Source organism: Furipterus horrens, unplaced genomic scaffold (assembly GCF_987537825.1).
Source record: "Furipterus horrens unplaced genomic scaffold, mFurHor1.1.pri manual_scaffold_5, whole genome shotgun sequence".
NCBI classification, from domain to species: domain Eukaryota; kingdom Metazoa; phylum Chordata; class Mammalia; order Chiroptera; family Furipteridae; genus Furipterus; species Furipterus horrens.
The window spans coordinates 124,497,589-124,521,144 of record NW_028327175.1 but is presented as its reverse complement, the minus strand read 5'-3'; the positions used below and the strand labels follow the sequence as shown (position 1 = coordinate 124,521,144).

Here is a 23,556-nt window from a genome sequence, read left to right as displayed (position 1 = left end):
GTCCTAGAATGTCCGCAGACCCACCCACTCTGGGAACGACAGATAGGGCAGCAACTAGAGAGTCACCAGGCCCATACGGAAGTGGGAGAAGGGCCTGAAAAGGGTACGAGTGCTGAGGAAGTGGCATTGCTCCCTCTCAGACTCCTACCCCACATACAGTGCCACAACGTGGTGAAACAGGGCACCCAGCACTGATGAGTACCTAAGGCTCCGCCCCTTACAACATAACAGGTGCAGCAGCTCTACCTAAGACACAGAGGCAAACAAATACAGGATCCTGTCACGATGAGACAGAGGAGTATGGCCCAAAAGAGGGAACAGATCAGGGTTCCAGTAGGAGAACTAAGCGATGAGGAGATAGTCAACCTAACAGACGAAGAGTTCAAAACACTGGTGATAAAGATGCTCACAGGCTTGACAGGTATGCTTGAGTACGGCAGACACATAAGGGAAGAAGTGAAAGCTATGCTAAATAAAACAAAGGAAATACCACACAAAACCAATAGAAGGAAACTGGGGTTCAAATCAATGATTTGGAATATAAGGAAGAAAAAAGCAGTCAACCAGTACAAAATGGGGAAATAAGAATTGAAAAAAATGGGGAGAGGCTTAGAAACCTCTGGGACAACTTTAAATGTGTCAACATCCGAATCATAGGGGTGCCAGAAGGAGAAGAGAAAGAGCAAAAAATTGAAAGCTTACGTGAAGAAATAATGAAGGAAAACTTCCCAAATTTGGTGAAGGAAATAGACATACAAGTCCAGAAAGCACAGAGAGTCCGAAATAAGATAGACCCAAAGACGACCACACCAAGACACATCATCATTAAAATGCTAAAGATTAAAGATAAAGAGAGAATCTTAAAAGCAGCAAGAGAAAAGCAGAGAGTGACCTACAAAGGGGTACCTATAAGACTATCAGCTCATTTCTCAAAAGAAACTTTGCAGGCAAGAAGGGACTGGCAAAGAAGTATTCAATGTGATGAAAAGCAAGGACCTACAGCCAAGATTACTCTGTCCATCAAAGCTATCTTATAGAATGGAAGGGCAGATAAAGCACTTCCCGGACAAGGTAAAGCTAAAGGAGTTTATCATCACTGAGCCATTAGTCTATGAAATGTTAAAGGGCCTTATTTAAGAAAAAGAAGATCAAAGCTATGAACATTAAGATTACAACAAACACACAACTATCAACAACTGAATCTAAAAAATAAAAACAAAATCCAACTAAGCAAACCAGAATAGGAACAGAATAATAGGTATAGGGATCATTTGGAGGGTTATCAACTGGGAGGGGGATGGGAGAGAAATGGGGAAATGGTTCAGGGATTAGGAACATAATTGTTTGGTAAAAAATATACAGGGGGAAGGTAAGAATAATATAGGAAAGGGTGAAGCCTAAGAACTTAGATGCATGACCCATGGACATGAACTAAGAGGAGTGGGATTGCTGGAGGAAATGGGGTACTGGGAAGAGGGGAGCAAAGGGGAAAAACTTGGAACTACTGTAACAACCTAATCAATAAAATATACTTTAAAAAAGAGAAGTGTGTTTTTAGGACTTTTGCCCATTTTTTAATTGGATTGTTTGTTTGTTTTGGTGTCGAGTTTTATAAGTACTTTGTAAATTTTGGATATTAACTCCTTATGTATTGGTGAATATATGCTCCCATTCTGTGGGTTATCTTTTTATTTTGTTGATGATTTCTTTTGCTGTGCAGAATCTTTTTTTAGTTTGACATAGTCCCGTTTGCTTACTTATTTATTTATTTGTTTGTTTGTTTCCCTTGCCTGGGGAGATATATCTAATAAAAAGTTGCTATGAGCAGTGTCCAAGATTTTGCTGCCTATGTTTTTTCTAAATTTTTATGGTTTCAGGTATAACATTTAAGTCTGTGATCCTTTTTTACTTTATTCTTGTGTGTGGTGTAAGAAGGTGGTCTAGTTTCAGTTTTCCACATGTATCTGTTCAATTTTCCTAACACCATTTATTGATAACTATCTTTAGTCCATTGTATGTGCTTGCTTCCTCTGTCAAATATTAATTGACTATAAACGTGTCAGTTTATTTCTGGGCTCTCTATTTTGTTCCATCAATCTATGTGTCTGTTTTTATGCTAGTACTTTGCTGTTTTGGTTACCATGGCCTTATAGTAAAACTTGATATTAAGTAGAGTGATTCCTTCAACTTTGATCTTTCTCAGGATTGCTGTTGTTATGCGGGGCCTTTTGCTGTTCCATATAAATTTTTGAAATATTTGTTCTGGTTCTGTGAAATATGTCATTGGAATCTGGGTAGAAAATGCATCGAATACTGTACATAGATTGCTTTGGGTAGTAGGGACATTTTAATGATGTTAATTCTTTCTATCCATGAACATAGTATGTGCTTCCACTTACTCATATCTTCTTTTGTTTCTTTGTTCAGTGTCTTATAATTTTCTGAGTACAGGTCTTTTACATCCTTGGTTAGGTTTATTCCTAGGTATTTTATTATTTTTGGTGCAATTGTGAATAGGATTGTCTTCTTGGTTTCCCTTTCTGTTACTTTGTTATTGGTATATAAAAATGCAACTGATTTTTGAATATTAGTTCTGTATCCTGTTACTTTGCTGAATTAATTTATCAATTCTAGCAGTTTCTTGGTGGAATCTTTGGGGTTCTCTACGTACACTGTCATGTCATCTTCAAACAAAGACAGTTTTACTACTTTCTTTCCAATTTGGCAGCCTTTTATTTCTTCTTGTCTGATTGCTGTGGCTAGGACTTCCAGTATTATGCTGAATAAAAAAGGTAAAAGCGGACACCCCTGTCTTGTTCCCAGTCTTCAAGGGAATGCTTATAGTTTTTGCCCAATGAGTATGATGCTGGCAGTTGGTTTGTCATATATGACCTTTATTATGTTTAGGTATGTTCCCTCTATTACCACTTTGCTGAGTGTTTTTATCATAAATGGGTGCTGGGTTTTATCAAGTGCTTTTTCTGCATTTGATCATGTGTTTTTTATCCTTCATTTTGTTTATGTGGTCAATCATATTTATTGATTTGTGAATGTCATACCAATGTTGCATTCCTGGAATAAATCCCACTTGAACATGGTGTGTGATCTCTCTGATGTATTGCTGTATTCGGTTTGCTAATATTTTGTTGAGGATTTTATTTTATTTTATTTTTTAAGTATATTTTATTGATTATATTGTTACAGTAGTTCCAATTTTTTCCCCTTTGCTCCCCTCCGCCCAGCACCCCCCTTCCCCAACAATCCCCTCCCCAAGTCCATGCCCATGGGTCGTACATACAAGCTCTCCTGCCTCACCCTTTCATATATTCTTCTTCTTTTTTAAAAATAATTAATTAATTAATTTAACAATAAAAAATAACAATCCCTCCCTCTCAGACTTAAGACCCTTTGCAATCTTATAAAGGACAATGGACAAAGGTCTCGAGCTCCTCTAGCTGCTTCAAGCTGGACGTGGTCGTCGTCCTACCTACCCTTGGGTCAAGAAATCCCTAATTAGAGTCGGGGTGTGGAGGGGAGGGTGGTCTTCCCACAAGGGGAAGGATCGTGCAGACTCCAGGTTGGTTCGCTGTCTCTGGACAATGGCATGCTTCGTTTAACAGGCTGGCATCCTTATTGTATTCTGGGGGCAACAGGGTTAAAGGACATCATTCAATCTGTAACCACTAGATGACAAAAGACAGGTATTAATTTTTCAATGTCCCACATTAGGGAAAAGAAGGGCTTCTTTGGAGGAAGGGATGCCAGGTACATCTCACCTGTCCAAAACCCTTTTGCCCATTATACTTAGTTTGGACTGAGGGAAATATTTTAGGTTTCCCCCATCTCAGGCCTCTGGGCTCTTTCTGTCCAAGCCATTAGGATAGAAAAGAGAAACCAGTTTTAAAATGAAGCCCACAGACCACCCCGTTCTTCACCAACCCAGCCACTTAGTTTAGCCAAACCATTGAGTCTCAGGAGGCAGCAATGCAGACAGAATTAAGTGAGGCCTATACGTACAGACAATCACTCAGGTAATGAGATCGTAGGCTTATGCCCTTTGAAAACAGAAAACACATGTTAACTTATGTAACATAACCCACATACAGGTCTCTAAATCTGTAGGACTGTTTTATCGAAAAGACATCCAGTTGCAAGGCATTTGACATTCTTCTTGCCTGTAAATTAAACACCTTTGATAATGCCACAGACATAGTTTAACTTTCAAATGAAAACAATTGTTTTTTCTTTGCCTCAAAAAGTGACATTTATTAAAAGGGGAAAAAAAAAAAGAAAAAAATGACAAGATATCCATCCCTTGGCTCCCTTCCCTCCCCCCTTCTGCTCCTCCTCAGCCCCCCCGCCAAGGACTGAAGCCTGGCCAGGGTGAGGTGGCAGGCCAGCCCTTCTCAGGTGAGGTCAGCAACGTTGAGGGGCATTTCCTCAATGGAGATGTTGTAGAAGGTCTCAATGTCCCGAAGAGTCCTCTTGTCTTCTTCTGTCACCATATTAATAGCCACTCCCTTACGACCAAAACGTCCACCCCGAGCAATTCTGTGGATATAGTTTTCCCTGTTGGTGGGAAGGTCATAGTTGATGACTAAAGAAACTTGCTGTACATCAATGCCTCTGGCCATCAGGTCAGTGGTAATCAATACTCTGCTAGAGCCAGAGCGGAACTCCCTCATGATTACGTCTCGTATCTTTTGGTCCATGTCTCCATGCATAGCAGACACGGTGAAGTCTCGGGCGTGCATCTTCTCAGTGAGCCAATCGACCTTTCTTCGAGTGTTGATGAAAATGACTGCCTGGGTGATGGTGAGGGTTTCATACAAGTCACATAGTGTGTCCAACTTCCACTCCTCTCGCTCCACATTGATGTAGAATTGGCGGATACCCTCCAGAGTCAACTCTTCCTTCTTGACAAGAATCCGAATGGGGTCCCTCGTGAACTTCTTGGTCACCTCAAGCACATCGGAAGGCATTGTAGCGGAGAGCAAAACCACCTGGGTGTTGCTGTTGAGCTTTTGGAATATGTCATAGATCTGGTCCTTGAATCCACGACTTAACATTTCATCAGCTTCATCCAGTACAAACATCTTGATGTATTTGGGAGACAGGTATCTGCAGTTAAGCATATCAAACACACGACCTGGGGTGCCCACAATGATATGAGGAGCTTCCATCTGCAGCTTCTGCACCTCAGCACGCACGTTGGTACCCCCAATACAGGCATGGCAAGAGGCACCCATGTAATCTCCTAAAGCCATGACTACCTTCTGTATCTGCTGTGCCAATTCTCTAGTAGGTGCCAGGACCAAGGCCTGGGTGGCCTTTAGGTCTAATTCAATCTTTTGCAGAATCGATATGGCAAAAGAGGCTGTTTTTCCTGTCCCAGATTGGTCTTGAGCGATCACATCATAACCCTTGATACAAGGAAGAATGGCTCGCTGCTGGATGGCAGAGGGCTTCTCAAAACCATAAGCGTAGATGCCACGGAGAAGGGACTCTGAGAGGTTCATGTCACCAAAGCTGTCAACAATCTCATTCCAGTTACTCTCGATGACGCCTTCAGGCTCCATTCCATCGGGGCCATTGTCTCTGGATCTGTTGGTTTAAAGTATGAGTATGCTGACTGAGGCACGTTAGAAATCCCGATAGCCGGATCTTCCTACCAGCAACCCGCCTTGCATGATGCCATCTTCACTCCCTGACCCAACCCCCACCAGTTCCGGGAATCCTGACTGGCAGACATGATCCTTAGAAACTGAAAACAAATTTTAAATGAAAAGAAACTTTAAAGACGGTTAGCTGCACTACTTTAGAGTCTACCACTGGGCATTGTGATCTTCCTTGAATCGTGATTTTTCTCCCTAAGATTACCCTCCTTGTCATTAAAGGGACTGCATTAAGTTCATTTTTAATTTATCCTGTTCATTTGCATAAACACAACAAGAGCAGCAAATGATCACTTATGATCTTTAGTTCTGCTTTGCTGGAACTTACGCAAGGAGCATTTAGGGTGACCTTCAGTCTGCCCTTCAGGGCACAGAAGCTGAGCCACATACCTGGCATTCAGCCTTGCCTGTAAACACCTGTCTTTTCCAGGTCCTCCTGGTTTTCCATTGTGCCTTAAGGTTCCTTCTAGCCATCTTTCAGGAAAACAACCTTCATTCCTTCCCTGGAAAGATTGCTATGAACCGCTCATCCATCCAAGGTACCAGGCCTTTTATCTCGTGGACTTTTATTACCTTTGAAAGTCAGTCCCAGTTGCTCAGGGCTTGTTGGTAACAACCAAAGCCCAAGCATGTCTCCTTTAGGCATGATATTCCAGTCAAAGTCTTAGTTAAAAAAAAACAACACAAACTACCTCTATTAACAACTGGTCTTATTAGTTTTATGCAAAGAAACTTAGGTCATTATTTACTTCTTTAGAATGCCAAATTCTGGAGGGATCAGATAGGGAGAAAATATATACAGTATGAAGGAAAATCCTTGTCCTTCAATATTCACTGAACTTGCATTTCTATTCTTTATATTTTTATTTTTTCCCCACTAAAAATTTTTCTGTTTGTTTCTCCATTACAGTTGTCTCACTTTTTTCCCCCTCTTGCTTCCCTGCACCCTGCCCCCCCCTTCTTCCACATTCGGTCTCCACCCAGTTGTCCATGTCCATGGGTCATTTATACATGTTCTTTGACTAGACCCTTTCCCTTCTTACCACTTCTCTCCCTGCCATCTCCCCCTTTGTTACTGTTAGTTTATTCCTTGTTTACATACCTCTGGTTCAATTTTGCTCATTTGTGTTGTTCATTAGTTTCCTGTAACAGGTGATAGCATAAGGTAATTTTCTTTTGTTGCCTGGCTTATTTCGTTTAGCATAATTCTCTCTAGTTCCAATCATGTTGTTGCAAATGGTAGAAGTTCCTTCTTTCTTTCAGTACTTATTCATTGTCATTTTCCCCCTTTGTACTCGTGTTCCTCTCTGTCTCTCTCTGTTTCTTCATCTTCTTAAAGCAGACCCTTTAGCATCTCTTGCAATGCTGGTTTGGTGGAGATGTATTCTTTTTTTTTTTTTCAGATTTAATGTGTTTTATTGATTAAAATATTACATTTGTGCCAATTTCCCTTCCCTCTGCTCCCCTCCACCCGGTGGCCCCCCTCCCTCCAGTTGTCCCCCCCTTTTAGATTATGTCCATTAGTTGTGCATACAGTTCCTCCCAACCTCTCTCCGTCTATTCCATTCCCTCCTACCATGATCCCCAATTCTTATATCATCTCCCTCCCTCTCCCCACTCCCCCTCCCTGTTGACCTCCCCCCAATATGCTTCCCGTACCCACAGTTCCTTTTCCACTCTCATTGCCTGTTTAGTTTGCCTTTGTTTCATCTCCCTAGCTTCTGTTTTTTAAACCAGTCCCTTTAACATCTCATATAACAGTGGTTTGGATCTAATGAACTCTTTCAGTTTTATTTTGTCCTGGAAACACTTTCTCTGTCCTTCTATTCTGAATGACAATTTCGCTGGATAGAGTATTCGTGGTTGTAGGTTTTGGTTTTTCATTACTTTGAATATTTCTTGCCAGTCCCTTCTTGCCTGTAGGGTCTCCCTTGAGAAGTCAGCTGATAGTCTAATTGGGACCCCTTTGTACATAATTCTTTTCTTCTCTCTTGCTGCTTTTAACATTCTCTCTTTATCTTTAATTTTTGACATTTTGATTATAATGTGTCTTGGAGTGGTTCTCCCTGGGTCCAGTCTCTTGGGAACTCTCCTTGCTTCCTGGACCTGCAAGTCTATTCCCTTCCCCAAGTCTGGGAAGTTCTCCTTTATTATATTTTCACTCAATTTTTCAAGTTCTAGTTCATCTTCCTCACTCTCTGGCAAACCAATGATTCTTATGTTGGGCCTTTTATAGCTGTCCCAGAGGTTTCTGATCCTCTCGTTGTTGCTTCCCATTTCCTCTCTCTGCATTGGTTGACTGCTTGTTCCTTCTCCATATTCCAGTTAGTTGAAATGAACTCTGGATTTTTTTTCCTCACCATCTGTCTCGTATGTGGTTTTGTTCCTTTCGTTATGAATGTTTTTCGCTTCTTTCTTATCTTTTTCCTGCTCTTTTGTGAATTCTGTAAGCCACCTGATAACAATGGCCCAGAACTGAGCCTCTGACAGGTTTCTTATCTGTTCATCTGTCAGGTTCTCTATCTGTTGCCTGGTGAGCTGTGTCACCGGGATTTCTATAGTTGTCTGCCTCATTTTGACAGATGCGTTTTGTTTTCTTGGGCCGGCTGTAGGGGGCAGTGCCTGCGTACGCGTCACAATTCAGCGACCAGCGCCTGTCCGCGACCTATTTCGCAGCCCTGTGGTGCTTTCTTTGGGGGCGGGGGTCCAAGATGGATTCACACAGTTATTCAGCTAGGAGACCGGGATCCGTCCTCCCGCCCCCCTGGGCCTCACTGTTCAAGGCGATGCGGTGGCTGCTTTCCCCAGCACTGGGGTCGCGCACTGCCAGGGGCTTGACTGCAGCCGGGATTTTTCGCCGCCCCGCCGCTGTCCCAGGTGCGACCTCAAACAGCGCTGCCCTCTTTAACTCTTACCTGCCCAAATGGCACCGCTGGTTTATAACTTCATATGTTGGGCTTCCGTGTAGTTTTATTTTCTGGAATTTCTAGTTATCCTTTGTTTTGAAGTAGTTGTATTCCTCTCTAGTTGTAGAGGGAGACCTAGCGTGTCCATCTAAGCCTCCATCTTGGCCGGAAGTCCGAGATGTATTCTTTTAGCCTTCTTTTGTCTTGGAAACTCCTTATTTCACCTTCCATTTTGAATGAGAGCCTTGCTGGGTGGAGTATTCTTGGTTGTAGGCCTTTGTTTTTCATTACTTGGAATATATTTTGCCATTCCCTTCTGGCTTGTAGTGTTTCTGCTGAGAAATCTGATGATAGCCTTATTGGAGCTCCCTTGTATGTTATTAGTTGTTTCTCTCTTGCTGCTTTTAGGATTCTCTCTTTGTCTTTGAATGATGCCATTTTAACTATGATGTGTCTTGAAGTGGGCCTGTTGGGGTTCATCTTCATTGGGACCCTCTGTGCTTCCTGGACTTGCATGATTCTTTCTCTCGTCATGTTAGGGAAGTTTTCTGTCATTAGTTTTCCAAAGAGATTTTCTATTCCTTGCTCTTCTTCTTCTCCTTCTGGAATTCCTATGATACGGATATTAATACGTTTCATGTTGCCCTGCAGCTGTCTTAGAGCCTCTTCAGTCCTGTTCAGTCTTTTTTCGTTTTGTTGCACTGTCTGTGAGTTTTTGTCTACATTGTCCTCCAGCTCGCTGATCCGATCTTCTGCTTCCTCTAGCCTGTTTTTAATTCCTTCTACTGTGTTCTTCAATTCAGAGATCGTATTCTTCATTTCCTCCTGGCTCTTATTGATAGCTTCCATGTCCTTTCTGATGCTGGTATAATTCTCAGTAAGTTCCTTATAGTTCTTCTGGAGTTCACTGTAGTTTTTCTGGAGTTCTTTGTAGTTTCCGCTGAGCTCATTGAGCTTCTCCATAATACATGCTTTCAATTCCATATCTGATAGTTGGCTCCCCTCTATTTCATTTAGCACTCTTTCTGGGGACTCTACCTTTCCTTTCGATGGGGGGTTGTTTCTCTGTCTCCCCATTTTTGTGACTCCTATTGTTTGTTGGTGCTTCTTAGAATGATCTGCACTTCCTGGATCTGCCCCTGGTGGCGTCAGATCCTGTACCAGTCTGGGCCTAGGCAGCCTGTTGGAGACTTCCAGGGATCTACTGCCTTGGTCTGACTCCTTTAGTTGTTAATCTATTCAATCTGTGATTAGCCGTCAGGCTTAAGGACTGTGGGTGTGGCAGCTTAATTCCTGTAAGAAGTGCTTTTGCTTCCCCTCAGGCTGACGCCACTTGGCCGGGAATGGTCTGCCTGCAGCACTGGGGATGAGTCAGCACTGGGACCCGGCTGGCCGCTTCCCCAGCTCTCCCCTCAAAGCCACCACACCAAACTCTCCCCAAGCATCTCCAGTCCTCTCTGCCTTCCCTCTGCTTGTGCCCAGGGAAAGTGGGGGCAGAATATTTTCATATGTGATCCGCTTAAGAGCTCTTTTTCCCCAGCTGTTTCTCTCCGGCTAGCAAGAAACCCTGTGGCTTTTCGCTTTTCTCAGCTGGATACTATTTTACTTTCCAATCTGTTGCTGTAGGCTGGGAAGCTCAGCTGAGGGTTTAGACCCTGCCCTTCTCAGGGGGAATCCCCGGCTGCTGAGCTATTTCTCAGTCCCTTCAGCTGCTACCCGTGTGACATCAGCCAGCCCCTTCCGCGTCTCCGCACTCCCTACCAGTCACGTTGTGATGTAGCAGCCTTTTCTGTCTCTCCGTGGTTATAAGACTTCTCTCCAGCTGGTGTTCGGTTGGTTATTCCAGATGATTTCTCCAAAATTACGTTGTAAATCCAGACTAGTTCTGGGAAGAAGTTAGTGTAGCTTCCACTTACTCCTCCGCCATCTTGTTTCTCTTGTTGAGGATTTTAAAATCCCTGTTCATCAGGGATATTGGCCTATAATTTTCTCTTTTTTTGTAGTGTCTTTATCTGGTTTTGGAATTAGGATAATATTGGCCTTGTAAAATGAGTTTGGAAGCTTTCTCTCCTCTTGAATTTCATGAAATAGTTTGAGAAGCAGAGGTGTTAGTTCTCAGAATGTTTGGTAAAATTCCCCTGTGAAGCCATCTGGTCTAGGGCTTTTCTTTGTAGGAAGTTTTTTTATTACTGCTTCAGTTTCACTAGGTGTAATCTATCTATTCAGATTTTGTGATTCTTTCTGATTTAGTTTTGGAAAATTGTATGTTCCTAGGAATTTATCCATTTCATTCAGGTTGTCCAGTTCGTTGGCATATAGTTGTTAATAATATTTTCTTACAGTCCTTTGTATTTCTTTGGTGTCAATTGTTATTTCTCTTCTTTAACTTCTCATTTTATTTATTTGGGTTTTTTCTCTTTTTCTCTTGATGAGCCTAGTTAAAGGTTTGTTAATCTTGTTTATTTTTTCAAAAAACCAGCGCTTGGATTCACTGATCTTTTGTATCATGATTTTAGACTCCATTTTGTTTATTTCTGCTCTAATCTTTATTATTTCCTTCCTTCTATTTACTTTGGGCTTTGTTTGATGTTCTTTTTCAAGTTCCTTTAAGTGTGAAATTATATAGTTTATTTGAGTGTTTTCTTGTTTTTTGAGACAGGCCTGTAATGCCATGAGTTTCCCTCTTAGGATTGGTTCCCCAATGTCCCAGAGGTTTTTGAATTGTTATGCCCTCATTTTCATTTGTTTCAAGATATTTTCTGATTTCTTGCTTGATCTCATTGTTGACTTATTCATTGTTTGTAACATGTTATTCAGCTTCCATGTCTTTGCATGTTTTTCAGTGTTCTTCTTGTGATTGATTTCTAGTTTTATAGCATTGTGGTCAGAGAAGATGCTGGATATGATTTCAATGTTCTTAAATTTATTGAGACTTGCTTTGTGTCCTAACATGTGTTTTGTCCTATAAAACATTCCATATGCACTTGAAAGTATGTATATTCTGCTGCTTTGGGGTGAAATGCTCTGAAGGTATAAATTTAATCCATTTAATCTAGTGTGTTGTTTAAGGCTGCTGTCTCCTTCTTGATTTTCTGCCTGGAAGATCTATCCATTAAAGTCAATGGTGGGTTAAAATCCCCAACTATGACTGTATCTCTGTCACTCTCTCCCTTTATGTTCATCAAGATTTGCTTTACATATTTAAGTGCTCCTGTGTTAGGTATGTAAATGTGTACTAGGGTTATATCCTCTTATTGGACTGTCCCCTTTATCATTATGTAGTGTCCTTCTTTGTTTCTTACTACAGCCTTGGTTTTAAAGTCTAATTTGTCAGATATAAACATTGCTACCCTGGCATATTTCTTTTTCTTTTTCATTTTCATGAAATATCTTTTTCCATCCCTTTACTTTTAGTCTGTGTATATCTTTCAATTTGGAATGGGTCTCTTGGAGGAGCATATATACAGGTCTTGTTTTCTTATCCATTCAGCTACCCTATTTCTTTTGGTTGGAGCATTTAAGCCATTTATATTTATAGTGATTATTGATAGATACGTATGTAGTGCCATTTTATTGTTAGACTGTTTTCCTCTGCTTTTCTTTTTTTTTTCCTCCTCCCCTCCACCCCTTCCTCTTCCTCTTCCTCTTCCTCCTCCTCCTGCTCCTCCTCCTCCTCCTCTTCTTCTTCTTCTTCTTCTTCTTCTTCTTCCTCTTCCTCTTCCTCTTCTTCTTCTTCTTTGTTCTTTTTTCTTCTTGCAAGCCCTCTAACATTTGTTGCAGTACTGGTTTGGTGTTAACAAACTCCTTTAGATTTTTCTTGTCTGGGAAGCTCCTTATTTCTCCCTCAATTTTAAATGATAGCCTTGCTGGATAAGGTAGCCTTGGTTATAGGTCCTTGCTTTTCAACACCTTGAATATTTCATGCCACTCCCAGTACACTTCTAATGCAATGATGTTGTTCCTGTATTTATTCAGAAAACATTTGTTGGAGTGGGCATTGGATGATGGTGGATGATACCAACACAAATAAGACATGTTACTTTAGTTTGCAGCATATGGAAAAAATAGCCTCAATTATGTTACAATGTGGTATGCACTTTATTAAAGCATTGTACAAAGGAAAAAGTTATGAAGTTCACCTGGAAGAGTTAGAAAAGCAACAACCTCTTCTGTGCTTCAATGACACTAAACTTTCCACCATTATGCAGACACCCCCTTGCCTTTGTGCATAGTCATCCCTCTGCCTAGACATCTTCTTTACTGTTCTTGACAAAATCTCATTAATATTTTAAGGCTATATCAGACTGTATTGGGAAGCTACCCAAAAGTTGCTCTCCTTTCCTCCATGTAATAGACTCTTGTTTGGGGAGAAATCACAACATTTCTAGGAGGTAAGGCCCTGGTGATATAGCTTTGTTGATCCACACCAAACATGGTGTCCAATTCCTTTTGGTTAATTCATTCTATAATTCATTAATAAGTGTTTTATTATTGTTGTTAGTAGTAATAATAGTAAATGTTTTGCTGAAGCAACACTGTTGGAGCTTACATTAAGTGAAGTCTGAAAGTAGATATGTTTGGAATGGAGATAGTGGCTAAGAAACGTCATCAGCATTGGGTCTGCTCCATGTGTCCACCTCGCCTTCCCCTAGATTGTTGGTGGCTGCCTTGTGTCCATCTGATGGCTGCTTCCAGTCTGAGCAGCACATTTTCACACAACTGTGCTCATGTCATGAAGAGGAGATCCATCTCCCCACTGTTCCTATGTATCAGGGAGTAAAACCCTTCCTAGAACCCAACTACTGAGTCTCACTAGCCAAAACTAGGTCAGTTGCTCACTCCTTAGCTAGGGAGGGGTAGAGTAAAGAGGGATCAAGGCCAGAATATGAAATACTTTGATTTCCTGTGGCTGTCTTCCAGAAGCAAGTGGATGGTGTGATTAGGTTTGTGTATTAAAAAAAAAAATAGAAGAGGGTGGGTGAATGATTTAAGCAGTTTGTTGTGGATGTGGGTGAAGTGCAGACAAGGAGGCTATAGCAGTATTTCAGGAGGGAGGAGATCAGAGCCTAGTAGGTTAGTAATGGTGAGGACAGGAGGTCAGAGAGTGAGGACTCAGAGTGAACACTCTGGTCAGAGCTGCCAGGTTCCCCACTATTGACCCTTCCAGAGGTCCTCTGATCCCACCTTTGGAGAGAGCCTCCTGGTCCTCAGTCACACAGCGTATTACCAGCTCGAGCCCCTGCCCCTGCATCTTCTCTGGTAATGGCCAGGAAGGGAAAATAATTGCACTCGATTCAGAGCAGTGGGCACATCACTGCAGGGATCTGTTTAATTAAATTTTATCTGCAGCTCTGTAACCTATGAAAAATCAGGAAACCTTTCACGGTCCTCTTAACAGACGCACTTTAAATCACAGAGCAGCTGTGTGAAAGAAATAAGCTCATCATTTGGCAAAGTTCAGTATTTCCTGCGAGCTAGCTGTGAATTCCGAGGTACAGGTGAAGGTGGAAATGGGCTGTGTGTCAGGAGGTATCATTCCACAGTGCAGTGAGGCAGTGTTACTGTAGGTATGTGGGCTGCATGTCAGGCAAGGGGAGGCTGGCTCAAAGTCACAGCACACTTCTTTCTGCAAAGGCTTTGTATGCCTACTGTGTGTCAGGCATTGTTCTGGACTGGGTACTCCACAGGGAGCAAGCCCTAGGGAGTCCACTTAGGGAGGGAGATGAATAACAAGACAGTAACAAATGTTTAGAATAACTGCCCTGTTGGGGCAAATGCCATGGAAAGCTTTGTCTATCTTTGCTGCTTAATAACGCGCCTTTGAAATTTAATGAGAAAATTTATATTTTTGTTTATGATTCTGCAACTGGAGCAATATGCAAATAGGGAGACTTTTCTTTGATCTATGTAGTATCAACGGAGCCAGCTCATTGGGGCTGGAGGATGTACCTCTTAAGATGGTCTCACTCACCAGCTGGCACACTTAGGCTGACTTTCAGCTGGACCTCAGCTGTGGTGCAGCAGTTCTCCGTGTGGCTTCCTCTCATGGTTCATCTTGGCTTTCCTGGCACTGAGGTCTCAAGGTAATCAGACTTTCTGCACACTGGCTGATGTCACCCAAAGCACAGAAGTGGGAGGTGCCAAGCTTTCTTTATGTCTGAGGTCACATGCCCCAGAACATCACTTCTATCACATTCTATTGGTCAAGGTGGTTGGGCCATACCAAGTCATACTGCCGAATAGCTGGGGAACAGGACCTATGGCTGCTGCCATCTTTGGAAGTATGATCTCCCAGAACCCAGGAAAAGGACACCTGTCTGGGGAAGGGAATGGAAAGGAAGGACTTTTCTTCTAACTAAAATTAATGCAGTAGTGACCTCATTCTCTGGCAGGTCCAGAAGACTATTAGAATAAGCCCCATATCCCTCTTACCTGGAAGAACAATGTGTGTTTCAAATGCTAGTGTTTGAAGTTGAAGGTCTGAGCTGCATGCCCACTGTGGCCACAGATGTGCCCTGTGATGCTGGCCCAGGGATGTGATATATCAGAACTAGTGCTCCAGATCTTGGAATGGGACCATTTCACTAATAACAGCAAAAGTTGTCAGGAAGTTCAAAATGGTACCACCTCCTAGCTTCCACTTATATATGCATATTTTTTTCTGTGAACTGTGAAGAACAGGTGTGCAAGGTGGGATGATGTGGTTGGTATTTAGAAAATAAACCTCGTGAGGCTTGGAAACAATCTACAAGGTTATCGGTCACTGATTCTCCCTTTGGCCAGTTGTGATTGTAGTATGTAATTATAAAAAGAAGGAAATTGCAGATGAATAGTTTTTGGACACACTTGGCAGTATCTCCAGTAGAATTCCTGGTGCAGGCAGCCCTCATATACACCCAGCAAGGATGCAAGATACAAAGTTATGGGTCTCATCCCCAAATATCATTGAAAAAGATGGGCCCTCCAGGGCTCACTTTAACTGTTGTGACTGGTACAACATGATATCCATCCTGGAAAATGTGAAGAGAGTCACAAAAATATGAACAAGGTGAGAAAAAAGAAAAACATAGATTCTGGAGTTGATAGGCCTGGATTCCATTTCATCTCTACCACTAACTGGTTTTTGACTGTGGACACGTTGCTGATCTTTTTTTTTTTTGCCTCAGTGTTCTCTTCAGTAAACTGGGCATGATAACGTGTTTTATTCTGAGTAATTAATGCATGCAAGCTCCCATAAAGAACAAACCTGAGTATCAGTGCCGGACCACAGTAAGCATTTCTTACTCATACAAACTGTTGAGGGTTTCACATCTGTCCTGGATGGCTCTCCTCTAGGCAGTACCTTGGGGGTCCAGCTGTGCTCATGATTTGGCTCCATGGCCCTGGAATTGTTGGCCTTCAAGTTCAGCTTTGAAAACACACACACCATAGTGGACCCTTAGCTACCCTCACCTGAAAAGACACACATTGTTCTGCCCTACTGAGAATAAGATACATGGCTGACCAAACCCAGGGAGGAGATGTGGAAGTATCCTTGGTGAACACAAAGAATGTCTGCCACATTGTGTCGTGGGTGATTGTGATTAAATGAGGTAACACATGTGCCATGCCATCACTTAGATCAGGTCCAGCACATAATAAGTGCTCAATAAACTCATTGACTACAGTGACTCTCCTGACCCCATCTGAGATGCAGAGGAATATGTAGTCATATCATGGGCAACAGAGATAAAAATCAAGTCCAGTCTAAAAGCAAAGGTGGCCTTCAGAACAAATGCAAAGTCACTTACTTGATGTCACATGGGCATCATCCCTGTATCCAAAACTTTAAGCAGAGAACTGCAGCAGCCTGAATCTTGAATGTCAAATTCCACTCATGGACCAGTACCCTTCCCCATGCATGGCTGAGCATGGCTGTGTTTCTCCCCCAACTCCACTTCTTCATGCTCCTGATGGCTAGATGTCCCCAGCTGTGCCAGTTTACTTTGTTACCCAGCTTGCAGCTTTTCTACTCCTCTTTAGTGTCTTAGATTACCTCTCTCAAGTCCTGCCCCATGGCACATATGGCCCCTAAATATTGGGAATATTTCACTATATTCTGAAAAAATGAAACTTCAGCTAGTTATTAGTACACCCAGAGCTCCAACTTGCCCTTCTGACTTCCTGTCCAGAGCTGCTGACTGGCCTATGAATTTCTTGTTTCTAGACAGACCAAATTCCTTCAGTGGTTTTGACATAACAGAATGTATTCCAATAAGAGTTTTATTAGCATTTTATTCTTGAAATCATCAAAGAATTTAGGGGGTAACACTGGAGGCTGGTCGTTCCATTCTAGCTCTACATCCTTGTCCTCACAGACCTGAAGCTATTTTGGTTGAGTCAGAAAGTCTCTCTAACCTCATGGTGGAGGGGGAGGAGCTGGCCAGGAAGCTTGGTGTTCTTTGTAGACAGCATTTAATGAGCACCCTTGAAAATGGACCATTCCGTAAAACAAAAATTTTAAAATGTCCCACATCTTCTCATCATAAAAATGTACACATCACTGGATACTTGCCATGTGACAGATATTGTTTTAAGTGGTTGACATGTTTCAACTTATAAAATGCTCCTGGCAACCTTATGATGTTCCATTTTGCAGAGGATAAAACTGAGGCATACATATTTAAATACCTGCCCAAAGCCCCACAGCTGGGAAATGGTGGAACAGAGGTTTGATCCTGGACAAGCCGGCCTCAGAGCCTGTGAATCTTGCTACTCAGTAAAGGATAATTGAGCCCTGCATTGCTTCTCATATATATATTTTTTCCCCATGTCAGCCCAGAGGGAACCTTTTCCCCATTAATTCTATAATAGCATACACATCACCTTGTCTGCTCTAATTTCATGTTGCCAGTTAGATTGATGACATGTTCTAATGATTACATGATGTCCATTTCTATCACTTAAGCATTTATTTATTTTACTTCATTTATACCACATTTAATAAGTAGCTACCTATGTGCCTAAGGCCATAGGCTAAACATACAGATGAATCAGGAAGTCTCTGTTTTGCCTTCACAGGTTTGTGAGAGATGTAACAGATGAAAGGGGGTAGTGAGTTCAGCTGCAGAGATATGCCCGAGTGTTCTGGGTAGAAAAAGAGTTGGGGGGATGGGATGGAGGGTTCCTACTCCACACATCTGGAAGGCTGACCCCCCTTTGGAGGAGGTGCAGCTCAGGTAGGGGGATGTTGACTTCAGCATCCTGGATCCTTGGCTGAGCAAATCCTTCATGAAGCTGTGAGCAGAGGGGCTCTGCTGTCTTCAGGGACAGAGTTTTATCCATGAAGTGACATCATCAGTCAGTACAGGTGAGGCTGTGTAAATTCCTGGATTTGGATATTTCAGGCCCAAGGAGCCACTGAGTCCACAGGCTTATATGGTACATTCTATGGATGTCTCTGACCTGTGTGAGCCCTATTGCTGTGTTCTGGAACACTCTTCCTTGCAAGTCCTTCCCTCCTTGTCATGCCTTTATCTTCAAATATCTTGTTAATAGAAACATTTTCTTTTCACTTCTCATTTTATTCTTTACCCAAAATTATCATGAAAAAAATATTTACAAGAATAATTTGTTGCAACATCGTTATCTTCTTGCAGACAGAAGTCTTCACAGGTACTTCCCTGGACATATTATTTAACATTGTGTCCCTCTTTTGAAAAATGGTAGCTAACATTTACTGAGTACCCCTCCTATCCTGTGGCTCTCTTCTAAGTGCACCATACAGATCATCTCATTGAATCTTCTTTGTCATCTGCTGAGATGGCAGGATTATTATACCTATTTTACAGATGAACAGACTGAGGCCCAGGGAGGTTAAGGGATATGCTCAAAGCGACATGACTAGAATGTAAAGGAGCTGGGTTGTTTGAACTCACACAGTTCTGACTTCAGGGCCTGCATGTCTGAGCACTAGGCCAAATCTGCTCCACTCTCTGTGCAGTAATGTAATGTGGCAATAACTGCCCCCAGAGGTACCTGGTGGCAATTCTGATGAATGTGAGATGGTTCTGATAAGCCATGGAGATGGGGATTCACATATAGCATGTTACATGCAGCAGTGTAGAAGAGGAGACTCAGTGGGGCCCTCAGTTCTGAGATGAAGTGGCTAGGCAGACACCTTCCTAACCTTGGTGATTTTTTTCAGAGTGCTCCAGAGCCTTGGTTCCCAGAATATGGTTCCTGGACTTGCAGCATCAGCACTGCCTGGAACCGTGTGAGAAACACAACTTCTGGGCCCCTCCCCTGCCCTACAGATCCAGAAACTCTTGGGCTAGGCTCAAGAAATCTGAGTTATAACAAGACCACCAGGTGATACTGGTGCTGATCAAGTCTGAGAGCCACTGGTCCAGAGCAAGAAATACATTTTATAGTTCTTATGTTAAAATCAGAAATTCAATATATTTTACTTTCATTATACAAATGATATAATGTTCCTTTAGAAAAATTAGGAATTGCAAAAAGAAAAGTTAAGGAAAGTGCCCACAACACTAGCTGGGTGGCTCTATTGGTTGGAGCATTGTCCCATATACCAAAAGGTAATAGGTTTTGTTTCCGGTTATGGAACATACCTAAGGTTGCGGGTTCAGTCCTTGGTAGAGTGCATAAGGGAGACAATTGATGTTCCTGTCAGGTAGCCTTGCTCTGAGAAATCACCCAGAGAACAGTCTAGGATTTTACACCAGGTTTATTGAAGGAAGGGAAAGAGGTTTGAGATAAGAGGAAACTCCCAGACCAACTCAAGAGCCCAATAGAGCAAGGGGAAAAGGGGAGAAAGGAGGAAAAGGAGGAAAAGGAGGAAGGAGGAATGGAGCCCCCCCCCCCCCCTCTGCCCGATCACCCACAAGAGCCTGTAGAAATTGCATGCCTGTGTAGTTGCAGGCGGTGTCTCCACACCTTTCCAAACATACATTTCTGTTAGGGTGAGTATACCCATCAACATATTCAGCAGGTTATTTACATCTCCCTGCTTTTCCCCCACCAGGCCAGTCAATAAATCGTGCTAAGTCTATCAGTGTTTCTCCTGAGAACTAGCAAAGTCCATTTTATTTCCCACGGGAGGGGCTAGGACTGTGTTAATTTGCATACAGTTCATTTGCATACGTCAAAAGTCAGTCCAGGCGGGCAGTCCAGCTGCTGCCATGTTCTGACAGTTCCTCTCTCACATAGATGTTTGTCTTTCTCTCTTTCTCTTTCTCTTCCTTCTTCTCTCTCTTAATATCAATGAACATATCCTTAGGTGAGGATTAAGAAGAAAAAAGTGCCCACAAACCCTATTTCTTAGCAGGAAATAGCCACTATTATGGTTTTGGTGTGTTTCTCTTCAGACCGTTTCCTGTGCTTATCATAATAAGGTTACCACTAGTTGGCTTTAATTTTGATGAGTTAATCTGAGGATCACCTCCTGGACTCAAGTGAGAAGGGGAAGAAGGTAAGCTGACTTTGTGGTGGGGTTGGGGCAGAGGTGGTGGGGAGTTGGAGGCTCTGATCCTCCGTGCCCAGGGGAGAGGCCTGGGGCCAAGCTGCCTTGCACAGCAGCCCTAAAGACAGTGACCCTCAGCCACTCTAATCTGCCTGTGAATATGTTACCCTTTTATCACTCTTGTTAGATGGGATCAGATTTATGTCAGCTCAGAAATCATTCCAACGATCGATCAAAATATGTGAAGGGCTGTCAGAGGGAAGAGGGATTAATCTCCCAGTGATTACAGAAGTGGAAGCTCTTTCGAGGGAGAGAGGAAAATGGGACAGACTGGCTGGGGCAGATCTTACTTAACTCGGAGTCAGGAAGGGCCCTCACAATTGGAATTAAGCAATGATGGCGGTACTATATAATGAAGTGAGGGCTCATGGCCCTGAGTCCTGCTATTCCTGAGGATGAGTTGCAAATGGGAAGCATGCAAGCAAATGTGGCCTCGAGTGTGTTCTGCAAGGTCCAGCCCAGGGCTGACATTCAAAACCTGGGAATTTGACATCAAGTCTGAAAATCCAGGGCTTCTGCAAACACGGCAGCCATCTTCTCACAAGGCAGCAATCCCTGGGAGATGGACAGTGGCTGTCCCCTTAGATGAGGCATGACTGCTCCAATTTGCCCCTTTCCCCTTGCCCCCACTCATCCACTGAGGTTGAGTGACAGGTGCCAGTTATTTGTGTTTTATTTTCCTACACGTAACCTTCATTCTGTATTCATATTAATGACCAGTAGCATCAGGTAGTATCTAAGAGTGCAGATCTAGATCTAGGTTGCTTGGGTTCAGATCCTGCCTCTGTCTCTCACTGGCTGTGTGACTTTAGGCCACTTATTTAATGCTCTGTGCATTGTATTTTCACCACTTTAAAATTCATACAGTAGGTTACTATGAGGAATGAATGGGTTAATACAGGTATGCTGCATAGAACAGTGTCTGGTCATTATCCAACAAAGGCTCTAATCATTATTACTGGTGATCATTGTTACTATTGCTGATCATCATATACCTGCTACCCCAATATCTGAGTTACTGACTACAGATGTAGTGTTTTCTTAGTACTTCTCTCATGCTCTCAGAGTCTCTAGAAGACAGAGCTTTAGACAGTTTCCTGTCTGGAATAGATATTTTATTCTTTGAGACAGGGAGTTTTCTGGGATCCTGAACATATGAACAATTCTAGCTAAATTCATTCAAAAACACTGTTGCCCTGTTGGGCTGGTGGGCGTGGTAACATGATCTGAAGTGTGTGTGTAAAAGTGCTTTGCAAAGCAGTCCATGTGCATCATAGCATTATGGTTAAGGGTCTGGGCTCCAGAACTAGATGGTAGCCTCTATTTCATTCCAGCTCTTCATCTTCCTGGCTGTGTCCTGCAGCAAGACCCTTGACCTCTCTGAGCATCAGCTTTTGGCTCATGTCAGCAATAGAGGATGTAATATGTGTATGGGAGGCTGGAACACGGCAGGTGTGGCAGTTTCATGCCCTTTTTCTTCTCTTCTGAAGGAAAATGAAAGTCTTGTCATAGCATGAACTTGAACTTGAGCTTGCCTTCTATGGATAAGGAGCAGATGGTCCCCATTCAGATTCTCGAGGAGTCTAGGTAAACGAGCTGATTATTCAGTGTGAGTTCATTATGGTCATGTGTTCCGAGTTCAGGAGCCTGTGCTGAGCTTTTCAGAGCAAAGTTCCACCCCAAGCCCGACCCCAAACATCACACTGCCCCCAGTGACTAGCAAAGTTCCTGGCACAGTTCCCAAGGACTAGTGGCATAAATGGACAATGCCCTTCCTCTCAACAAGGGACAGGGATGCGACTTTCCTTTTAGACATGAACACACCTCCCTTCTCCGTCCTTCACTGAGCAGGCATGGATGGTACCACAGGCACAGAAATTGCCTTTAGAGCTGGCAATGAAGGGTTCAGAAGTCTGGCACTGGGCAACAGTGGGCAGACCACATGTTCTGTGTGAGCCTCTGTTTCCTTTTTGCAAAATGGAAATGGGAGAATCAAACTGATTAAACATGATTAAACATGATTTCAGGACAAGGCCTTGGATGTAATAGGTACTCAATAAATGTCTGTTTTCTGTTCTCTTTACTCACTTTAAAGAGAAGGCAGAATTTTGGCCTTTGAACAATCATTTTATATATGAATTAGATGGTAAATACATCCATATGGTAATCGCCATAATCTCATTTCATCCATTCATCTATCCATTTATTTTTTCCTTTAATTTATTCATTTATTCATTTCTTTATGGGAGCATCCTTTTAAGAGTAGCTTTTTATGACAAGCCCCAAAAAGGCACTGAAGATGCAAAAATTAATACTGCCATATACTTGAGGATGTTACATTCTTTTGAGAAAGGACGAAAATGGTTACATATAATATGGCCTGATAAGGCGATGTATCTGTTGGAGGCCTGTTCCAAGACCCCAGTGGTTTATAGTTGCATCATCCTCAACCGTGCTCACTTTCTACTCACTCTTCGCTCCCTCCAGCCAGACCTGCCTCCAGCAGGACACGGAACTGTTGCTCTGTCTGGGGCTGATGGTGCAGTTTGATGAGTTAACATAAGACTACCACTTCTCTTGACTCCCCAGTGGTGAGCCTCATCAATAAGGGAAGGGAGAAAACCATTCACTTGTTCCTTTATCCACCCAGCCCTTGTTACTATTACAGCATAGTAGTCAAGAGTAAAGACAAGGCAGCTGGCTTGCCTCAGTTCAGACCCTGGCTCTGAAGCTCACTAGCTTCATGATTTGCAGGAAATTCCTGGACCATCCTGGGCCTTGTTTTACTAACCTACAAAGTGGCACCGAACTGGTTGCATTAGCTGTGTGTTGCTGTGCAAAAATTTACTCCGAAACTTAACGGTTTAGAACAATAGCATTTATCATCTCACATTTTGTGTGAGTCAAGAACCCAGGCATGGCTTACCTGGGTCCTTCCACCTGGGCCTATCTCAAGGCTGCCATCAAGGTGTTAGCTATGTAGTTATTTAAAGGCTGGAGGTCGGTCAGCTTCCACACTCTGTCAAGAGGGTGTTATCAGGATTCAATTCCTTGAGGAGTTCAGATTGAAGGTCTCAGTTACTCCCAAGTTCTTGGCCACAGGCTTCCCCTGGTATTTTGACACATGAACCTCTGCATAAGGCAGCTCACAGCATGTCACCTTGATTTGTCATAGAGAGGGAGAGACAAAGAGAGACAGGAAGATAGAAGTCCTAGTCTTCTGTAACCTAATCTCAAAAGTCCCATCCCACACTTCTGTGTATGCTGTTCATAAGAAGTAAGTTGCCAGGTGCAGTGCACACCTGGGGAACAGACATTTGGGGTATGACTGCCAAGAGGAGGAATACTGGGAGCTGTGTTAGAAGCTGCCCATCACAACGGTTGTGAGGATTAAATGACTTTCCATATAAAGAATTTAGAAGAGTGTGAGGGACAAACTTAATAACTCTGGGTT

At 42.7% G+C, this 23,556-nt stretch overlaps 1 protein-coding gene and 1 pseudogene across 1 annotated transcript in view; one reads left to right on the top strand and one right to left on the bottom strand.

Annotated features, from left to right (window-relative positions):
• Positions 1 to 23,556, top strand: part of HS3ST4 (heparan sulfate-glucosamine 3-sulfotransferase 4) — a 538,633-nt gene that overhangs the window by 337,027 nt on the left and 178,050 nt on the right. The gene's annotated exons all lie outside the window — the stretch shown is intronic.
• On the bottom strand, positions 4,368 to 5,751 carry LOC150009736 (eukaryotic initiation factor 4A-I pseudogene; annotated as a pseudogene).